This window comes from Neodiprion fabricii, chromosome 2 (genome assembly GCF_021155785.1).
Source record: "Neodiprion fabricii isolate iyNeoFabr1 chromosome 2, iyNeoFabr1.1, whole genome shotgun sequence".
Lineage (NCBI taxonomy): Eukaryota > Metazoa > Arthropoda > Insecta > Hymenoptera > Diprionidae > Neodiprion > Neodiprion fabricii.
Genome location: NC_060240.1, coordinates 33,642,168 through 33,662,843, shown reverse-complemented (window position 1 = coordinate 33,662,843; position 20,676 = coordinate 33,642,168). Strand labels below are relative to the sequence as shown.

Sequence of the window (20,676 nt, the reverse complement as noted above, 5' to 3'; positions counted from 1 at the left end):
TTGAACCGCTGTAGCGGATTCTTTGGAATTGCGTTGAAAATACAACGTTCTCCTTTGAGAGGATCGGGAGGCGACGTTGCGGGCCAAGAGGACGGAACAGGTAGCGAACATGGTACAAGTGCCTCTGCATCGCGCGCGCGCGCGTGTGTGTGTGTGTGTAAAAATGGGAAGGACGTAAATCCGGTTAGTCGGTCGTTTCTAGCGGGGATCTAGTTCGGCTAAGCTTTAAGCTCGTGGCTTCGAGCTTAGCTTACTTTGGGTAAAGTTCGTCGCATCACGTTCGGGCAGGGAAATTGCGTGGGGTGGTATAGAATGTAGCAAACGCAGCGTTAAACCTGCAGCACACCTACGGATGACCCGCACAGCCAGCCTCGTGCCGAGGTGATCTTGTCAGGTAAAATTGAGGCTTGTTTTGTGACGGTCCAACCCCTTCGCCCGAAGCCCTTCCGACCCCGTTCAGGGTTGACGAGCTTTTTTCGCTTTCATTACGGCGACGGGTCTTTGAATAAATTTGTTATACGCGTTGCAGGCAGACTGAAATTATCATCTTGCGCCGCGGCGAGTCTCGGCGCACGCGCGTGTCGTGCGAGGCGTGCAAAGACGTGTAATTGACACAATTGAACCCGGGCTCTGCCGGGCTACAATCAATTACGCCGCGCAGCCTAACAATAAGCGTCGGTCCCGCCGGAGTTCGGTATACATATATTATGCATCGCGTCACGGCCTCGGCGTCGAATGATACCTGGACCGTAAATTCGTCCCTACACGCGTGTAATATAACGTTACACCTACCTACGCGTCACGCCCCCGGCTCCTCGCAATGTTCCGAGTTAATTTAAGGCCATTTCTATGCACGATGCGCATAGTTATAACAGGTCACGGCTCACCTCCGAGCGCTTCGAGAATTCCGCTTTCATCCGCAGACCAGGATCAGACCTGCCCGGTTTTCGCCAAAGGATTCTTTCCGCGGGTTGAAATCGACGAATAACACAAATACAAGGTGCAGCTACGCAGTCTGCAAGCCTGGTTACCAATCATCGAGAAAAATGTGGCGTTACAGGTATTTGGGTCAAGGTGCGATCGAACATCGCTGCGTTAGCTCAGGGCGCCGGTCGGTGTAACCGCCTCGGTAAATTGACATTGTTAAATTTAATGCCATTCATTTTGGAGAACAGTATAGGCCCGCCGTGGCAGCAATCATTCCGTATGTTGCACCAGATGTGGCTCGGCCAGTTCAGGACCGTGCGGTTGCCCATTAGCGTTGATGGCAGGGAAAATGAATATAATTTGTCACCGGTTTCTAATTGAATCGTTGAGCAAAGAAACGATCGCTGACCACCGTGCCAAGAGCTTCGAAACGCTGTTCCGAATATCGGCGCGAGAGTAATTTTCGTGTAATCGAATCAACGCCGACAGCGGCTACTGGAGTAGCGACGATGATGGAAGGTCAGTAGCGTTGATCGAGTCATTCGTTTATGGATTAATAGACCGGCGGTGAGGTGACAGCGGTATCGTTCTCAACTTAGTTAGCTCGGCTTCGTTTCACGAGATTTAATCAACTTTGTAATAAGAATTTGATAGCATTGTGATAGTAAATAGTCGGTTGAGACACTGTGGAATACCTGAAACGTTTCAAAGGTAAGAAATTTTACGCCATACATATTACAACGATGAGATTACAACGCGGGGAATTTCTCGTGGAAAATATGAAACAGGGAAATTCCTGCTAGACTATTTCATGATTGTCGTTAAAAAATAGCTTTCTCTTTAAATAGCTTCGCTGTAGTACGAAGAAAGCATAAGGAAACGGCGGGGCGAAGAAAGGGAAGGGGTGGGGTAAATTACCCGGGAAATAGCGAACGCCTGTGTATAGCAACGCGTCTAATAAAACGAAATAATAAATAAGAGAGAACGGTAACGCAACGACCTGGCGTTGGAATTAAAAATCGCAAGACCTTTCTTTTACGGCACTTCTCTGACATGGAAAATTTCACCTCTGCAGGGTATCGCGTTGCGTCTTACGTATTCAGGCGTTCCATGTACGTATCAATCTGCGGAAAGTGCGCCATGCGGTGAGAAACCTTGATCTCTCGTAAGGTTCACAAAAGTTTTCGAATTAAATTCACACGGCGTCGTGAGTAGGTATATATATTTTTTTTTAACTTGCCAATTTAACTGTAAAATAAAATTCAGCGAATCGTTTGAAACGAAGAATAAATCTTCCGTTCGACTTACTCGCTAACAATAAGCTTGCATCATTTTATTATCTTACCAAGCAGTGTCTTCTGATGCGAAAATTGCACGAACCGTCTGACGTTCAATTCTTTGAGAGGGATTACATAGAAACGTAACTTGTCTTTGCAACGAAGCGACGCAGAATAGCGGAGGGAATTTTATCCCATTCCTGAAAGGGCTGCTAATAATACTTTGCATCTGTTTTACAAGTAAATGATATCTCTTGGCTCCCTCTACTGGATATCTCAGAGTCACAATTTGGCCAAATTTAATACGGCTCCTTGAAAATTGAGTTCCTTAGGGCGAACAAGCGCTCGGACCATATTCAGTTAAGGAAACATGTTTTACGTATCTATAGGACGTAGAAAATAAAATGGGGGATAGAAATTTTCGAATTTGTTATTTTTATTCAACTTTTGATAGCGCGATTCAGGCGACATAACGACACTTCCGGAAGTTGGCACTCGATAAATACGCGACCACCGATATCGGCGTCGGTGAGTCGTGAAGAAATATGTCGACCGCAGATCGAGTTGCATATACGTCTGTCTCGGTGTGAAATATGTCGAGGCTTTTGGATCGTTTAAAATAGTGAAAATTACCCCCAGCGAAGGTTCATAGCTGGTACGTATTATGCAGGTTTTATCTCCGGCTTCCGTTGACCTAGAAACTTTCTCGTGCATTGTCCGCATATCGCGAAGGCGCGGTGGATTAACGTTGGGTGAGAGCCAAATCCATTAAAATAATAACGAAATAATATTACTGACAATGGGTATGATGATATACGCTTCAACTACGATTATCTCGCTCCTCCAGTCACGCCATTTTTATTTATTCTTTTTTCTTCGCCATCGAACATCGAGCACAAGAGGAGCAGCGGCAAGAACGCTTCCACAAAAGAAAACGCAGCTCAGGTTTCAAAATTGCGGTAATATTTTCGGACCGTACTTCGCTCCTCTACCGTTTTTTCGGAAAAAGAACACCCTCCGAGTTGATGAAAATTTTCTCTTTGCTTTCTTCTCTCAAAGTACGTATCACGTGAAAGAACAATTTTCGTAGGTCCAAAAGGAGGAGGCGCAGAATGCCCCATATGTATTCGCAATGTCTGCCGTAGCGTATCGTCAAAAGGATTCAAACGCCTCCACTGGCGCACGTAAGACGCTTTCTGACAAACCCGGGGTGACTCGGCGGTATAATAAACATTTCTGAACCGACACTAGAACCTTATCGCGCGCCAAATGTCCATACGTTTGGCACATTGATGCCGCTTTATTTCTGTAGCTCACGAGCTTTTTCCTTGCATCCGCAGTGTCCTGTGAGTATTTTATACCCCATTATTATCACCGTCATATTTATGGGTACGAAGATCCCTCGGAAGTATGTGTCGAAAATTGAGAATCTCCGTAATTCAATCGAACGTTGAACCAGCTTCTTAAAGACGACTCCACGTCGGCGCGTAAAACTTGCTATTCACGCGAAGCACTTCCTAGACCACGGATAGACGACTCTGCGGGCACTGATCGAAGGAAGGATAAAATACAAGTGCCTTTCCAGCCGGTGGATGGCATCCTTTGTGCCGGACGTAACGGCCAATTCAATATCGGCGGTTGCAATCCCAAACAACTACGTAACAGCGAATGAAATTTTTATGAAAGTGCATTTTTCGCAGCGAGTCTTTCGCTGCGCTGAGCCCTGCATGCAGTCCTACCTAGTCGTAATCGCTGCCGAGTTTCCCGTCTATATATCGCAGCTCCAATTCTTTTCGCCTCGAACTTGGAGTCCGGAGACACCAAAGTCTGTCCGTCTTTGTCTGCTCTCTGCAGCCCGGCAGACTCCACACTTCGTGGCCTCCATTCTTCGGGAAGCCGTTAAAAGCAGTTCATACTTTATTCCGCTCTGGCTGTCCTCACCGGTTTGAATTTCGCCCCGGAATCTCGACACTTTTAAACCCACCTTCACCTTATAACAGCCCAGCGCTCACGCCAATACGCCAGTTTCACATTTACGATTTGTCGGATTGTAGCTGCTCCGGCTTTCCTTAATTCTTTTTTCCTCCCCCGGTAACAACCGTCTCAACAGACACTTTGCAGATACCGCGATTTATTCGTTCCCTTCACGATGATCGATAACGGTGAACTTGGAACCCGGGCTTAATGAAGGGCCGGGAGTTCTCGCGAATTGTTGCCTCGGAACAAGGTCTTCGCTGAAACGTATTGCGGATGGACAACAGACTGCAGTTCCCGGCCGTCTGATTACGCTGCACACTTCATTTCTCCCAGATAACGACCGGTCAATTGTTGGCGGAATCACGAACGCGAGATATTTTAGATTTCACCTCTAGCACCGCGTGTGCTCAAAACAAATGTGGCCATCCATATTCCAGCTAAATTTATCGACGGTCACGGATGGATTCGCCGATCCTGAATCAGCTTTCGTGGATCCGGAAAATTTCAGTGCGTACATGTACCGATTGTTACACGTTTTGCAAAGTGCGGAATAATGGAGAATAATTGATGCTGTAACAGGAGCAAGCATGCAACGCCGAAACGTTGCATAATATTACAGTATCCACAATTGAGGTTCGGTTTGAATTATATCCCCTAGACAGAGGTTTGATCTACAAACGAAATATACTTTTCGCAAATTCGATTATGAAAGAACACGGGCGTCGCTTTCTATTCTTTTTAGAAAAAAAGTTTCGTATTATTACCGCGCAGCCATTGTACGACGTTGTACCGTATCCCACACTTGCAGCGCATTGTAACAATTGAGAATTTCGCCCAGTCCTCTAAGTTTATACCAAAGTGGGTACATGCAGTGCGAATGACTACACACGGAAAGCATTTGCTGCCGTTGCGACGAACCGGCGTCGACATCCCGACGCCCATAGTTGTCATCACGACCACCGTCATACCCTGCACCAAACCCCAGACCTGCAGCTGAGAGGATTATATAACTTTCCGCGGAAGTTCTTTCGCTTCATGCCAGCGCTTATTCTCTTTGAGAAGTTCGATTTTCAAACGCTCCGCTTCTTACCTTCGGAAATATCGTCCGCCTTTTCAGTGGCTTTGCAAACGCGTCGAGGGTAATTCTGTTCTGAGAAAGAGACAGCGACGATAAGAAGCGGAAAAATCGGAGCTGCTCAACTCTTTAACCCTGGCATCTCTTTCAGGCTCGAGGAGATATCGAGGTTTGCAAGATGACTGGAAAATAAGTTGACTTGTTTTTGCATCGTTTATTTTCTTTCCAGATGTTTTTTTTTTTAATGAAGTAAATATTATTCTTGGACATTTTTTTTAACGCCTGATAATGTCAACACGCATGATTAACATCACGTATTTCCGTCTGTAACGCCTCGAGCATCAAAGGGCTACCCTATATATTCAGTTTTATTTTTCACAACTCTAAAGAGAAGGAACGCCCTGCAAAATGTAAGAAACCAACAAACGATGCTTAAATTTATATACGCAAAGGTTGTATGTCTTCGCAAATTTATCGAGAGAGCATATGTTCAACTGACAACAACCGTTCAGGGGTTCGTAGTGGTGAAAAGGAGCGACACGGAAGCTTTGACAAAGACAAGCTCGTTTCGAATTCTCATTTTCTAAAATTCTCGACGTTTCCAAGGTCTTCTCGACCGTAAACTAATGTTCTTTGCACATAACGTTTAGGGCCGATAAAGAAGTTGTGTAATTATTCTTCGAATTCTATGGTATCGGAAATCATAGCGAAGTACGAAACGATCTGCACGAATGAACCGTGTTTGAGCCACTGTTGAAAAATAGAAAAAAATCTGCAGTAGCATCATCCGGTTTCCATATTTTCATTAAAATTCCCCGACGTTCCGTTACGGTTTTCAGATCGGCGCAAACCGCTGAATCAAATTTTCGATCGTCGCGCAGAATACCGCAACAGCGCAAAGTGGATAATAAGCATTTGCAGCGGTGCAATAGAAGCGGAAAAGTTGGCTTCCGATACTTCAAGGCCCGGAAGCTTCGCTCCTACGTTTAAGGCTCGGAGAATGTGAGATGATAACATGAGCCAGATAAGAGGGAGACACGATCCTGGTAGGCATGCGACGAAGTTACGGTCTTTGGGGTAAAACATATCGATGTACGAAGGTATGTATGGGATGTACAGGCATAGCCGAAAGGCGCAGGGATGATAAGAGATGACAGCTTATCCGTGCCGCTCTGAAAGTGGGTCTTATAAAATAGCTATCAGGATTCTTCTCCCATCGGGATCAAGGCATTGGGAAGAATAGGAGAGATAGTAGGCCATCGCGGCGTTGCGGGAAGCTTGGGGGGGGGGGGATGAGTAAGGTGGGGTGGAAAAACTATTCCGAAACTCAGAACGGGGGAGGATTACGAGAATGCAGCCTATAAAATATATCTCCGGCAAACAAATGCTTGCTAACATAAAATCCCGCATAAAAATGCGGAATACAAACTCTCTCCCCGCGGCCTGGCCGGCTACATGCTGGCTCATACGGCTGTAACGGCCCGTGCGATCCCTCCTTCATCTATTATTTAACCTTAGATACACCAGCATCTGCCTTCTTCCACAGTACATCGGTTTTATGTTTTATACGAATTGTGATGCGGGTATAACTTCATCCGTGATTTTTATCCCTTGTCGTAAAAAATTGGTATGTACGTACACACCTATGAGGTATAGTATATGATGTACAGCGATGTCGTGTCTAATTTTATATCTGCACTGCAGAGTTCTGTCATCGTATGTACGTAGGTGTGTCGGTGGTTTACCTGTTTTGTGCAAATTCCGAAATCAAATGGTCATCTCCTTTTAAATGCAAGCGATCCGCAATTTGTCAAATTGACCCTCGAGCGGCCAAAGCTGCACTGTAGTGCGGCAATCGCGTTCCCGCGTTCCACGTGTAATCTAGATTCATCCCACGGCCACCTCGCGAGATGTATAACGTCAATTTTTTACCCATAAATGTGATGCTTATGCAGATGGAAACAAAGTTTCTTCGGACGGAAATCCTGAAAAAAGTCTAAATTTTCGATGCCAGCGTGATTTGCTTTTTTCGTAGATTTCAGGACAATCCAAGATGCCTTGTTCGCTTTAAAGTTACAAAAATTCCAATCCGTATTTTCGCTTGTACGCTTTTGCGAAAAAGTGCATAAAAAATATGAATTGATTTGTCCGCCTACGTTGAATTTGTCAATTAATTCTGACGAGTTTGAATAATGAAAACTCTTCGACTCGTTACATCAGCTGACAGGCAAAACCCCGTCGAAGGCAGAACGCGGACCGGGATGAAATATGCATATGTGCAAACAATTTCGTTGGTTTCGTTACTCGATGTGTATAGTTGGTAGAGCAGCAGTAGTGCAGCTGCGGTCAAAGCCGCACAGGGATTTAACTATTAGCGAAAAACTCGTACAGTGATGGACGTATTTTTGTGATACTTTTATTACCTCTCTCGTGCAGCGGAATACCGCATACATGTGTGCATATATCATATACCATGTGCTAAATAACCGTGAGATGTCATGAAGGAATTTTCGCGTCGGTACAATTTACATACCAGAGACAAATTGAATTACCTCGCCACAACCCTGTTGTCATAATGGAATGATATTTCGACCAATTCATAAAAATGAATCCACAGATTCTTCGTAAGACTTAAGGGACAACACCACTGTGACAGCTTCAAAAAATCGATTTTTTTAAAACCATCTAAGAAAATCTAGAATACATTTAGGAATCGAATGCCGTTGGTTGCAGGTCGAAAAAATAATTATTTTCGGAGATATTGAATATTTTGTGGAGCGGTGCAGCGCTCCGTGACGATCGAGCAGGCGGAGCTCTCGCTCACGGATGCTGCAAAAGAGGCAAGGAGAGCCTCTACAAGTTCGAGAAAAGTTGCTGGAGACCGTGATTTGCTTCTTGAAGGCCAGCTATATGGTGCCGGAATCGCTGACTAGGTAAGAAATTTTTTTTTTTCAATTTATCGCATAAAAACGAACTTCAAACTTTGAACGCGTTTTTCTCAAAACCACTTTTTTGAGTGCGGCACGCAGTAGAACTCGAGCAATTCTTATCCGATCGACTTCAAATTTGGACTGCATCAATAAAACTAGATTATCTAAAGAAGTACATAGGATTTTTTCGATATCTCAATAGATAAATAAATTATAGGCTTTTTTCGACGAGAAATTTTGCTCGAAAATCGACTTTAAATTTCGAAAGCGTCCCAATTTTTTAAAAATCAATATTTTTTCAAATCCCTATGTACTTCTCTTCAAAATATCATATTATTAACGAAAACACTCGGTATTTTTTTTCAGATCGACTTTGAAGACAGTTCTGCTGCGTGCCGCGAATCACTGCAGAAGCAACGGCACCTGACGCGGGAGCTTCCCCAGCGCCACCATAGGGCGTGAAAATTTTTAAAAAATTTGTTATGTATCTTTAATAAACAACGAACAAAACAAAAAAAAATTTTGGAAATATCTCTTTTTTTCCCACAAAAAAAAATTCTTGAAAAACGGCAACAAAAACAGGGGGTCACAGTGGTGTTGTCCCTTAAAAGATTCAGGATCCTATTACGCCTGTAGACAGACAACCCAACGTACACCGACGTTCTTGTTGACGCCTATCCTTCAGGCGGAAAGCGTCGTAGTTTGAATGTGATATCGTAGTTCGTACTTTGACGGATTACAATGGTGTCAACCAATGAGAGAAAAACAAGCGAAACATCGGGACAATTTTGTCCTTCTACCACGAATACGGTTCACTTGAATAATTGAAAAACTAGACACTGTGAAGAGCGGAAAAAGCGTACCGAGGAACTACAATTTGAGCGATGAATAAACGATGAGAATATGATGAATTTATAGTGTAGTATTTTGCGTGACGCATAATAGCAAAGGGGCAGAAGGTGAATCGGCAGCCTCCGACGTTTTCAACTTATTCATAAGGGCATTACGAACGCGCCGGGTACATCGCGTCGTCATTAATAGTAATGATCAGCGTGGATATAAAGGTCTCCGAGATCTGGTTGAGAAAACGTAATAATTTGTATTCAAAAAGCGTCGGGTAACAATGCTGCGAGAAAATCGTGAAATAAAGTGACTCGTAGGTTGCAAAACTGTACGGGTAGGTCTCGCAAAAGTTCCGTATATCGCGTACTTAAACAATGTGGATGAATAAGTAAACGGCATACGTATGTTCTTACGTCGTCTACTTATAGCCACGTGGATACTAGAGTCTTACGCTCTAGTTCGAATTCAAACTATAAAAGTGAGTCGGGCACTCCTATATATCCACCTATTTTTACTGCTGCGTATACATAGATGCATATTAAAACAAGTACCCTGTAGTTCCACCGTATTTGACAAAAGATTTGGTTCAGTAAACAGATGGGTATCCCGTTCCTCGATCTACATCTGAAAACGTTTCGGTTTCTTCTTTTTGCCAAACAATGTTTTATATACCGTATTTGTGGGGTTACTGATTTTTATAAAAATTACGCAAATTTACCCTGCAGGTCGGGTAATTTTTTTCTTTTAAATCAGCGAAAATATGTTAAAAATTTGTCCACAGATATCAAAATGAATTTACAGGAATGAAACATTGGAAGCAAACCTGTCGTGATGTATCGATCAAAACGAAAGGTCAGTTAAAAACTGCGTTAGATTAGTGACGGATAAACATATTTGATGAATAAATTCCCTACTAGCGAAAAATTGATTTCCGTAGAATGTTAAACTGTTGAGACTTTATCTCCCGCAAATGATCTAAAGCTGAGAATTCAGCTCGTAAAATTCGTTCGATATTCAGAAATTATGCCAAAGTAAAAACTGTATTGCCCTTCAGTTTCGAATTCTGTGCAAGATGGAGAAAAGTACTTTTAGCATCTTGGTGTTTACTTTCAGAGCGGCTGTTCTCGCCATTTTCTCGCAGCAATTTACGATCTTCAGTGACTGATATATCGCGCAGTTATATTAATATAACGATGAACGAAAGGTGAACCGTAAGGCTGAAACCCACTACAGTGAACTCAGTCTGAAGTTTCAGCCAGTGGTTGTATGGCTACGTACTAAAGTTAGTGCAGTATTCAATGAACAATCCAGCTAAACATGTTATACGACGTAAGGTAAAGGTGTGCATAGGCTGAAGTCTGCATTATAAATGATGATAACTAGTGTACAAATGGGTGCGTGAGTTGTTTCACGTTTTTCCTACATGTAGGTATCGCCGATTTGAATGGGTCAGAAGTATGAAACAATGTAACTTGACAGGGATTCAGTGACGTGGATGAATGTCCTGAGTATCTGTTCTACAATTGTCACATGTAACTGGAATACTGTAGCGTCGAAAACGAAGAAAAACATAATGATGAGAAAATGAGAATTGTCTGCGATTACCGACCTTATTAGGCGTTATCAGCAATTGAATTTCGAACCGCATGTAGTCACACCTGTAATAAGTGTGAACTACTGATCTGGTGATGCAATTTGAGGGTGAATCGATTAAAATCTAAACAGAGTGAGAATGAAAAATGGATGGGTGAAGAAATTTGTACAATGATAGCTGGACAATGGATCACAGACAATTTTTGATTAGTGGCAGTAGAGGGAAAAGGGTCTTACTCTGGATTTGTATAATATGAATAGCACACTTAAAAAATGTCTGCCATGTGAAGTTATGTCGTGATTGATCGTGATAAATATTGATATGATAACTAAATTCACCCTCAATAATTTAGAAACATAACGAAGAGACCGTCGGTGGATCATCAGAACGGAATTGTCTGGTTTTTGAGCTGTAAATTTTGAAGCGATGATTGCGGTAATCAAAAATCAAAATCAAAGCTGTGCCCAATCGATTTCTCTCGCAAAATTAAGTCGATATAGTCCACCAAAGAATTTATTCCAGCACTTTTGAAAATCGCAAAAATTTTCGCCAAAACTACAAAGGGGTTAGCCTAATTTTTTTTTACCAAATAATCTTTAGTGTTTCAATCGACTTTTATGATTTTTGCTAGAATTATCGGATCCTCATAAGTCCAAAAACAAGATATTGAACAGCAAACGATCACCAGTTGAGGAATTAAAAAAAAATCTTGCGTTCAATTCGATTCTTTATTTGTCACACAGGTTACATAAAATGTAGATAAGTTAATAATAAACATCATACATTGCTTCCTGCAGAGGCGAGGAGTACTGGTACGCACGCGGAATACTACACTATATTCTTCAACCATGATAAGATCTTTTTCACATTCCAATTCTCATATTTTGCTCAACACAATATATGTATACTGCTTAGTAATTGCTACATAATAATTTGATTTCTTATGTAATGTGTAATCAAAAATCTTTGCGTCTCTTACTTCAATTCTACATGTCAATCAGGTGAATTACTACACACTGACACTCGAACACTTGTCTATCAATCAAAGCGTATTGAATAAACTGAAACTTCAAGCGGTGAGTTCGGAATTCCTCGTCTTCACCTTTTTGAGAACCTGTTGCAAATTTTATGTATTTAGGTCGTAACTTTTGATCCGAGTTCATGGGGTGAACTTTACGTGTATAGCGATCTTTCACCAAAAATCTCACCCCCAAAATGGCAAAATAGACGCTTGAAACAGCAAAAGATCAACAACCGAAAAAATACCAAAAAAAATCCCTTGTTTTTCTGCTGTAACTCTCGATTCGTAAATCGCAGCGTATTCGCACTGCGCGCTATTGATTTTTATCGCAAAATCATCATATAGTGCATCAAAGAATTAATTGTAACATTATTAAAATTCGGCCAAATTCCATGCGAAGAAGTTCGACGGGTTCGACTATCTTTTCAAAGTGATTTGTAAAGTGAAAAATTTTTCGTAGTTATTCATCTTGGATTTTGGTTGTGCAATCATTGCCTTATAAACTCTTTAATCTAGCTTATTATATGTGTATATTACAGATAAGATGATTGCCTTTTGCCGGAATGCGACATTAGCTTGATCGCTGTAGAAAGAAGGACGGGTAAACAACTTTTTCCTTCGTTCGTGGCATGAAAATACTTTGTCACGGTTCTGCACAAGCCACAGACCCGTATGGAAAGGTTGATGTACTTGTATGCATATAACGGAGAGAAATATATCGCCGTGTAATGTAACGAAACAGACGCTTCAGATGCATATTTTATTTTCAATTTTGTAGATGGCTTAGCTCTACCTGAGGCACCATCTATATGCTTTCTCCGGCCCGATCCACCTGAGGTGACTGGAACAGCATGAAAAAGTAACATATTAAATATTGCACACTGTCATTAAATAACTTGCGTGACTTGCGGCTGGGGTTGGAGTATCTTTAAGTACTCTTGCTTCTGATGATTGTCTAATGACGTGTCGGGTGTCGCGCTAACATTTTTACTACCCACACTTTCCCATAGCCAGGCATTAATGTCGAAAAGCGATACTACTTTGAGCGTTCCGAACCCATCACATTTCTTGTATAAAATGCATGACAAATACACCGTTATGTCCACATAAAGACACATATTTTCTATCTTTTGGGAAGAGTTTCGAATTATATAGAAGTGAATAATTCCTGTTTCAGTGATATTCTATTGTTACAATGAATAGAAGACCAATCGTTAAATACGTAATTGTATTTTAATCCTAATCAGGATCAGAAGAAAAATAGTGCAATAATAAAAGAAGAAACTCTTTCATACGGTACTGACGGATTTGAATGATGGCTATGAAAATCCCCCTCTTATGTGAAAGGCAAACGTTATAACTCATGCAGTCACTAAAGTTCCCCACAAATTTTTGTCAATGTTCTGATTTATAACTCATTGAATTTAATGCAATACATAAGCACAACTCGAATACAGCGAAATATGCTAGAATAAGGCTTTGCTTCGACCATATTTCTTGTGGAAATGCATTACAGCGAATCTGGCCACGTACTCTTATTGTTAGAGTTAACTGACTTATCAATCTATGACCAGACCCGTTTTCACCAATGCATATCCATTAACCATATACATGCGTATATATTCTACGATTGACGTACTGTACTGGGTGGATTTCTAAAAAATTTTTCCGTTGCAGACTTTCATTGGGAACTTGGAAGAATTTCAAAATTTTCACCGCAATACAGTTCACTTAGCTTCTGATGATGATCCGACTCGATGACTGGAGAAAATAAAGACTCTGGTGTCACAACCGGAAATCGTCGTGCGCTTGCGTCCCCTGAGATGTTCCAACCGTAGAGATTAGAACGTATTACAGAACATCAGAGAGTTACCGATTTCGACATGATGTTGGCTGCATTCACCTTCCCAGTAACACAGTCTTCGCAATGGTATGCTTAAGGCAGTAGTTAGCATGTGTGTACTTACTGGCTTATGGGCGATACACAAAATTATTATTGAGAATAGAAATGAGAAAGAGTGAGGCGGACCCCCTTGCATTTTTGGTGAAAATTTTCGCGATTCTGGAAAGTACTGGAAAAAATTCTTTCATGAACTCGTCCGACGTAATTTTGCGAGAGAAATCGATTGGGCGCAGTCCAAATACGCTGCGATCAACACATAAAAAGTTACAGCAAAAAACAAGAACCTGGGTTTTTGACATTTTTCAGCAGGTTCTTTTTCGCTCGCCATTTCTCTCCTGTTGGTCCTACGCGCTATTTGCTGCGTTTTCTAAGTTCCTGAGGGACCAATCAGTCAGGTAAGGGTCGTTCAAATCGAATCTGAGACCAGAAATTTTTAGCTCCAAAAATGCAGAAAAACTAAGGCTGTCCGCATTATTCTCGCTTCGTGCACCTGCAGCTTCCACCTCCACGTTGCGAAATCCAGGTGAACTTGTGCTGCCCCTTAGGCATTCTGAAGCTTTTCGTCACTCCCTGACGGTCAGGGGCGCTCGACACTGGAACTCTCTACCTACCAAACTCAGGTCTGTCTCGAAGCTTGCTGTTTTTAGACGCGATCTATTTCAGCATCTCTTCCGGACGGAAGAGACCCGCTCTTGATGGTGACTCGTCAATCAGTCTTCTCCACTTCTGCTTTCGGCTTTATTCTGCTTTCTTGTCTTTCTTTTCTTTTTCACTTTTTTTCTGACATTGTCGTCGCCGTCTTTCTCTTTTCTATTCTCTGTTCTAATTTTTTATCCCTAGCTCTTAAATAGTAATAGAGAACTAGGCTAAGGTTAAGGAATTGAGACTTTGTTTATTTTGAATGTTGCAATAATGTTTTCCAACATTGCCATGAAAAAGATGTAAAATAAACCATTACACCATTGAACCCCTTTGCATTATTTGCGAAAATTTTGCCAATTCTGAAAAGTGTCGGAATGAATCCTTTCATGCGCTATTCCGACGTGATTTTGCGAGAGAAATCGATTGGGTGTAGTCCCAATACGCTGCGATCAACGCATCGAAAGTTACGGCCTAAAAACGAAAACCTGAATTTTCGACATTTTTCAGCAGGTGCTTTTTCCTTCGCCATTTCTCTGCTGTTGATCCCACGCTCTTTTCGCTGCGTTTTCTGAGTTCCTTGGGGTCCAATTGGTCGGGCAAGCGTCATAGGAATCAATTCTGAGACGAAAAATTTTTTGGTCAAAAAAAAGGAAGGTTAACCCCTTTGTATTTTTGGCGAAAATTTTCGCGATTTTGAAAAGTGCTGTAATCAATTCTTTCAGGCTCTATTCCGACGTAATTTTGCGAGAAAAATCGATTGGGCACAGTCCCAATACGCTGCGATCAACGCATCGAAAGTTACGGCCTAAAAACGAAAACCTGAATTTTCGACATTTTTCAGCAGGTGCTTTTTCCTTCGCCATTTCTCTGCTGTTGATCCCACGCTCTTTTCGCTGCGTTTTCTGAGTTCCTTGGGGTCCAATTGGTCGGGCAAGCGTCATAGGAATCAATTCTGAGACGAAAAATTTTTTGGTCAAAAAAAAGGAAGGTTAACCCCTTTGTATTTTTGGCGAAAATTTTCGCGATTTTGAAAAGTGCTGTAATCAATTCTTTCAGGCTCTATTCCGACGTAATTTTGCGAGAAAAATCGATTGGGCACAGTCCCAATACGATGCGATCAACGCATCGAAAGTTACGGCCTAAAAACGAAAACCTGAATTTTCGACATTTTTCAGCAGGTGCTTTTTCCTTCGCCATTTCTCTGCTGTTGATCCCACGCTCTTTTCGCTGCGTTTTCTGAGTTCCTTGGGGTCCAATTGGTCGGGCAAGCGTCATAGGAATCAATTCTGAGACGAAAAATTTTTTGGTCAGAAAAAAGGAAGGTTAACCCCTTTGTATTTTTGGCGAAAATTTTCGCGATTTTGAAAAGTGCTGTAATCAATTCTTTCAGGCTCTATTCCGACGTAATTTTGCGAGAAAAATCGATTGGGCACAGTCCCAATACGCTGCGATCAACGCATCGAAAGTTACGGCCTAAAAACGAAAACCTGAATTTTCGACATTTTTCAGCAGGTGCTTTTTCCTTCGCCATTTCTCTGCTGTTGATCCCACGCTCTTTTCGCTGCGTTTTCTGAGTTCCTTGGGGTCCAATTGGTCGGGCAAGCGTCATAGGAATCAATTCTGAGACGAAAAATTTTTTGGTCAAAAAAAAGGAAGGTTAACCCCTTTGTATTTTTGGCGAAAATTTTCGCGATTTTGAAAAGTGCTGTAATCAATTCTTTCAGGCTCTATTCCGACGTAATTTTGCGAGAAAAATCGATTGGGCACAGTCCCAATACGCTGCGATCAACGCATCGAAAGTTACGGCCTAAAAACGAAAACCTGAATTTTCGACATTTTTCAGCAGGTGCTTTTTCCTTCGCCATTTCTCTGCTGTTGATCCCACGCTCTTTTCGCTGCGTTTTCTGAGTTCCTTGGGGTCCAATTGGTCGGGCAAGCGTCATAGGAATCAATTCTGAGACGAAAAATTTTTTGGTCAAAAAAAAGGAAGGTTAACCCCTTTGTATTTTTGGCGAAAATTTTCGCGATTTTGAAAAGTGCTGTAATCAATTCTTTCAGGCTCTATTCCGACGTAATTTTGCGAGAAAAATCGATTGGGCACAGTCCCAATACGATGCGATCAACGCATCGAAAGTTACGGCCTAAAAACGAAAACCTGAATTTTCGACATTTTTCAGCAGGTGCTTTTTCCTTCGCCATTTCTCTGCTGTTGATCCCACGCTCTTTTCGCTGCGTTTTCTGAGTTCCTTGGGGTCCAATTGGTCAGGCAAGCGTCATAGGAATCAATTCTGAGACGAAAAATTTTTTAGTCAAAAAAAAAGGAAGGTTAACCCCTTTGTATTTTTGGCGAAAATTTTCGCGATTTTGAAGAGTGCTGTAATCAATTCTTTCAGGCTCTATTCCGACGTAATTTTGCGAGAAAAATCGATTAGGCACAGTCCCAATACGCTGCGATCAACGCATCGAAAGTTACGGCCTAAAAACGAAAACCTGAATTTTCGACATTTTTCAGCAGGTGCTTTTTCCTTCGCCATTTCTCTGCTGTTGATCCCACGCTCTTTTCGCTGCGTTTTCTGAGTTCCTTGGGGTCCAATTGGTCGGGCAAGCGTCATAGGAATCAATTCTGAGACGAAAAATTTTTTGGTCAAAAAAAAGGAAGGTTAACCCCTTTGTATTTTTGGCGAAAATTTTCGCGATTTTGAAAAGTGCTGTAATCAATTCTTTCAGGCTCTATTCCGACGTAATTTTGCGAGAAAAATCGATTGGGCACAGTCCCAATACGCTGCGATCAACGCATCGAAAGTTACGGCCTAAAAACGAAAACCTGAATTTTCGACATTTTTCAGCAGGTGCTTTTTCCTTCGCCATTTCTCTGCTGTTGATCCCACGCTCTTTTCGCTGCGTTTTCCGAGTTCCTTGGGGTCCAATTGGTCGGGCAAGCGTCATAGGAATCAATTCTGAGACGAAAAATTTTTTAGTCAAAAAAAAGGAAGGTTAACCCCTTTGTATTTTTAACGAAAATTTTCGCGATTTTAAAAAGTGCTGTAATCAATTCTTTCAGGCTCTATTCCGACGTAATTTTGCGAGAAAAATCGATTGGGCACAGTCCCAATACGCTGCGATCAACGCATCGAAAGTTACGGCCTAAAAACGAAAACCTGAATTTTCGACATTTTTCAGCAGGTGCTTTTTCCTTCGCCATTTCTCTGCTGTTGATCCCACGCTCTTTTCGCTGCGTTTTCTGAGTTCCTTGGGGTCCAATTGGTCGGGCAAGCGTCATGGGAATCAATTCTGAGACGAAAAATTTTTTGGTCAAAAAAAAAGGAAGGTTAACCCCTTTGTATTTTTGGCGAAAATTTTCGCGATTTTGAAAAGTGCTGTAATCAATTCTTTCAGGCTCTATTCCGACGTAATTTTGCGAGAAAAATCGATTAGGCACAGTCCCAATACGCTGCGATCAACGCATCGAAAGTTACGGCCTAAAAACGAAAACCTGAATTTTCGACATTTTTCAGCAGGTGCTTTTTCCTTCGCCATTTCTCTGCTGTTGATCCCACGCTCTTTTCGCTGCGTTTTCTGAGTTCCTTGGGGTCCAATTGGTCGGGCAAGCGTCATAGGTATCAATTCTGAGACGAAAAATTTTTTAGTCAAAAAAAAAGGAAGGTTAACCCCTTTGTATTTTTGGCGAAAATTTTCGCGATTTTGAAAAGTGCTGTAATCAATTCTTTCAGGCTCTATTCCGACGTAATTTTGCGAGAAACATCGATTAGGCACAGTCCCAATACGCTGCGATCAACGCATCGAAAGTTACGGCCTAAAAACGAAAACCTGAATTTTCGACATTTTTCAGCAGGTGCTTTTTCCTTCGCCATTTCTCTGCTGTTGATCCCACGCTCTTTTCGCTGCGTTTTCTGAGTTCCTTGGGGTCCAATTGGTCGGGCAAGCGTCATAGGAATCAATTCTGAGACGAAAAATTTTTTGGTCAAAAAAAAGGAAGGTTAACCCCTTTGTATTTTTGGCGAAAATTTTCGCGATTTTGAAAAGTGCTGTAATCAATTCTTTCAGGCTCTATTCCGACGTAATTTTGCGAGAAAAATCGATTGGGCACAGTCCCAATACGCTGCGATCAACGCATCGAAAGTTACGGCCTAAAAACGAAAACCTGAATTTTCGACATTTTTCAGCAGGTGCTTTTTCCTTCGCCATTTCTCTGCTGTTGATCCCACGCTCTTTTCGCTGCGTTTTCTGAGTTCCTTGGGGTCCAATTGGTCGGGCAAGCGTCATAGGAATCAATTCTGAGACGAAAAATTTTTTGGTCAAAAAAAAAGGAAGGTTAACCCCTTTGTATTTTTGGCGAAAATTTTCGCGATTTTGAAAAGTGCTGTAATCAATTCTTTCAGGCTCTATTCCGACGTAATTTTGCGAGAAAAATCGATTGGGCACAGTCCCAATACGCTGCGATCAACGCATCGAAAGTTACGGCCTAAAAACGAAAACCTGAATTTTCGACATTTTTCAGCAGGTGCTTTTTCCTTCGCCATTTCTCTGCTGTTGATCCCACGCTCTTTTCGCTGCGTTTTCTGAGTTCCTTGGGGTCCAATTGGTCGGGCAAGCGTCATAGGAATCAATTCTGAGACGAAAAATTTTTTGGTCAAAAAAAAAGGAATTATATTTATAAACAAAGAATTAACTTTAAATTTTAACCAAAATTGATTAGAATTTTATAAAAGAAGAATAATTATAATTTTTATAAAAAATTTTTATATATTTATAGATTTATTAATTTTTCATTTTAATAATGTTTTAAATTTATTTTTATTATTTGCTTTTTTATTTTTTTATTATTTTTTTATATTATAAATGTTTAAATAGCTTAAAATTTAAAGTATATTATTGAAGATAATATGATGATTTATTTAAATCTTTAAACATTTAATTTATAAAATTAAATAATTTATTTTTACAATGAAAATGTAATGTTTTTATAAACTATATAAATTAGAAATATAAATGAATTTTAATCATTTAATAAAAAGTTAGAAGCTTTTTTATTTTATATTTCTATTTAATTGGAATTTTTATTCATTTTTATTATTAACAATAATAAGCCTCTTTTTGGCTTCAATTAATTTTAATATAAATTATTTAAGATAAATTAATTTATATTAATAATTTTTGAATGCAGATCAAATGTTATATTTAACTATTATCCTATAAAGTAGAGTTATTAAAAAATAACTATAATTTCAGGCCGAAACTGAATATAAATTTTATTTCAACTTTGTAGGTTTAAATTCAGTTTAGTGCCCCAAATTTTCATTCATAATATAATCCTAGTAATAAAATTAAAATAAAGTATGATACTATAAATAGTCAAATTTTTATATTTGAAATTGTTAAGGTTATAATTATTGGTAATATTAATGTTACTTCTACATCGAAAATTAAAAAAATAACTGCAATTAGAAAAAAACGAATAGAAAATGATATACGTGGGTATCCTTTTGGATCAAATCCACATTCAAATGGTGAATTTTTTTCTAATTCATAAAATGTTTTTTTTGATAAGATTATTGAAATAGTTAATATAATAATAGTAATTATTATAATTATTATTAAGGTATTAAGTATTAATTTAATTATTTATACTAAATTTTGTTAGACTTATTGATTGGAAATCAATTATACTTAAGTTATATTATATAAATATATTAGTATGTTCTTCATCAGTAAATAGAAATATAAAGGAAAAGTCAAATTACATCTACGAAATGTCAGTATCATGCGGCTGCTTCAAACCCAAAGTGATAAAAATTAGAATAATGATTTAAGTATACTCGAAATAAGTTAATTGTAATAAATGTTGTACCAATTAGGACATGAATTCCATGGAATCCTGTAGCAATAAAAAAAGTTGATCCATATACTGAATCTGCTATTGTAAATGGTGCTTCTAAATATTCATATCATTGTAGTATTGAGAAAGTAATACCTAGAATGATTGTTAATAATATTCTTTTTAGTGTTTCTTTTTTTATATTATTTATTAATCTATGATGGGCTCATGTAATTGTAGCCCCTGAAGAAACTAAAATAATTGTATTTAATAAAGGAATATCATAAGGGTTAAATGGTGTAATATTTTTTGGAGGTCATATTCTTCCAATTTCAATTGAAGGTGAGAGGGATCTATGAAAAAAAGCTCAAAAAAAAGATAAAAAGAAAAAAATTTCCGAAACAATGAATAAAATTATTCCTAATTTTATCCCTGTTATTACATTTGATGTATGTAATCCTTGATAGGTTCTTTCTCGAATGATGTCTCGTCATCATTGAATTATAATTAAAATGGTGATTAGAATCCCTAATATTAATATATTTTTTAATTTGAAATTGAATCATTTAATAGAACCTAAAAGTAGAATTATTACAGCTAATGATCCTAATAAAGGTCATGGTCTGTAATTAACCAAATGAAATGGATGTT

At 40.0% G+C, this 20,676-nt stretch overlaps 2 long non-coding RNA genes across 2 annotated transcripts; both read left to right on the top strand.

Annotated features, from left to right (window-relative positions):
- Positions 1-740: 740 nt before the first annotated feature.
- Positions 741-20,096, top strand: LOC124175614. Its single transcript, XR_006869204.1, has 3 exons — positions 741-769; positions 8,043-8,048; positions 19,943-20,096. It is a non-coding gene; the product is annotated as an uncharacterized LOC124175614 (long non-coding RNA).
- Positions 8,095-8,651, top strand: LOC124175615. Its single transcript, XR_006869205.1, has 2 exons — positions 8,095-8,189; positions 8,553-8,651. It is a non-coding gene; the product is annotated as an uncharacterized LOC124175615 (long non-coding RNA).
- Positions 20,097-20,676: the final 580 nt, after the last annotated feature.